Raw genomic sequence first — 2,076 nt, 5'->3', positions numbered from 1 at the left:
CTGAACCTGAGGACTCGCTCTTGTGAGTGAACCTTAGCTCTTTGAATTTGAAGCTTGTGTTTGCTTGTGTTATCCCTATGCTTCTCTCTTAAGCACAGGAGATGCCTCTGAAAGGAATGACACCAAGTTCCAGTGCACCCTGACAGCATGCTGGAATGGCTATTGCGATTCTGCTGTTCTCCTGCAGCTGCCCTGAATCCCGCCTGTTTCTGTTGGGACTGACGGAGAGGCCTATGTTGGCCTGATAAGTATAAAAGAGACTTTGGCATAACGGCGACCATCATAGCCAGTACATCAACAGCCACCACCACCAGCTACCGTGGTGACAGTGAACAAGGTTGCAGAACAGACTGCCAGAGTTATGGAACAACAGGACTTTACTGATGAACATGAGCGGGTGGGCATGACTATGCTGGACTATGGGTTGATTTGTTGGAAAAGAAATAGCAAATGCTGTTAGATTTGGTCTAGGCCTCCTGTACCCCATCGTATGCCTTTCTGTTGTATTGTATGCATTTCTGTTTTATCATCTGTGCAAGTGCTAATTGTTTTCCCAAGCCTGGGAACTGCTGTCTGCTCATTGTTACGAGCTAAGTTACTCCTAAGATCATGGCCTCTTGCCTCCCATTGTGCCTTTAATGTATGTTTCACCTGTGAAGTGCTTTGTTTTCCCAAGCCCGAAAACTGCTGTTTGCTCTTTGCTACTGAGCTGATATTCACTCCCAGCCTTGGAACAGGGTTACCAGCCTCCCCAAGTATGGTTGAGCAGCTGCAGCAGACAAGGCGTTGAATGGCAGCCAGTGACGGGTAAGATGGACCGGGAACTGACCAACCTAGGACAGGGTCTCCGTCATGCTACGGAGGTTCCCGATGACGGGTAAGGCTGATAACCTGAGAGTCCACAACCTAAGACAGGCGCATTCAAGTCTGCTTTAATACAGAAGGGGGAATATGTTGTGGGCTGTGGAGCTGATTTACATTCCTTAAGCTGAGCACTCAGGAATCGGGCCTAAGGCAGTAGCACCTAGCCTTTGCAGACTCATTGGTGTCCTATTGTCCTGTTGATGGGCTTGGGGGAAAGAGGAGGTAATATGGTAATAAAGAGGCTTGTGGAGGACGGCTCGAGGAGACGGCTTCCAGCACTTGTAACACCATCATGGTCTCCGTGTGTCGGTGCTTTTCGCTCGGACATTCGCCGTGCCTACTACGCCGGCTCAGCTAGCCGCGACAGCCGGGGCCAGGGGACATGGAACTCTTGGGGGCCTTGGGAAGTGTGGCAGTTTCTGTGGAAGTCAGGAAACATGCAGAGCAACAATGAGCCAGCTTCAGGCCCAGTTTGGCAAGCAGCCCAAGGACAGGGTCCCCAGCTCTAAGAGCCCATACCCAGGCCTTCTTGCCCCCGCCTCTGGGTCTTGGCCCTGCACACTGCTTGGTGAGTGAAGGGCACCGGCCCACAGTGCTGCTGTGAGCTCAGGGCTGGGCCGGGAAACCGGGATGAGTTGGCTTCCGCACAGCAGTGCCTCAGGCTCCACTCTGTGGGAGTGGTGGGGCGCCAGGCTCCCCCAAGGGTGTGACCAACCAGGGCCTCACTTCCAAGCGCTACTTGCTTCTTCTTAACAGAGACAGTGAGAGAGGAGTTAGACCATGTAGCAGGCAGTCAGGGCATTCTGGGTTCCCTCAAACATGAAGGGGTCTTTCCCCACCATGTCTTGGGTTCACCAGAGCACGTCTCTTCCAAGGGACAAGGGTGACATCAGCATATCAATTCCCCACCTGAAGCATCAGCCATTATCTCTGGCCATTGTGTAGGAGGGCCTCAGGCTGACCTGCTTATCACTGAAGGACTGGAGGAAGTAGTACTCATATGCCCAAGGCCAGGAATGTGCAATGTCCAACACCTGTCTGGTCTTTTGCCCCAAAGCCAGATACCAGGGGGAACCAGGAATTTCCTTTTGTCCTTGGAGAGTCCCTTTGAAGTAAACCTTTAAAAGGTGCTTTCCCCACCATTAATATGGTTCTCTTTTTCCACTTTTCCTCCTGCCTCTATGGCAGGGGCAAGGGTCCTTTCTATCTCAG

This window comes from Ochotona princeps, chromosome 9 (genome assembly GCF_030435755.1).
Source record: "Ochotona princeps isolate mOchPri1 chromosome 9, mOchPri1.hap1, whole genome shotgun sequence".
Classification (NCBI taxonomy): domain Eukaryota; kingdom Metazoa; phylum Chordata; class Mammalia; order Lagomorpha; family Ochotonidae; genus Ochotona; species Ochotona princeps.
The sequence above is the reverse complement of the archived record's forward strand: the minus strand, read 5'-3'. Positions refer to the sequence as shown.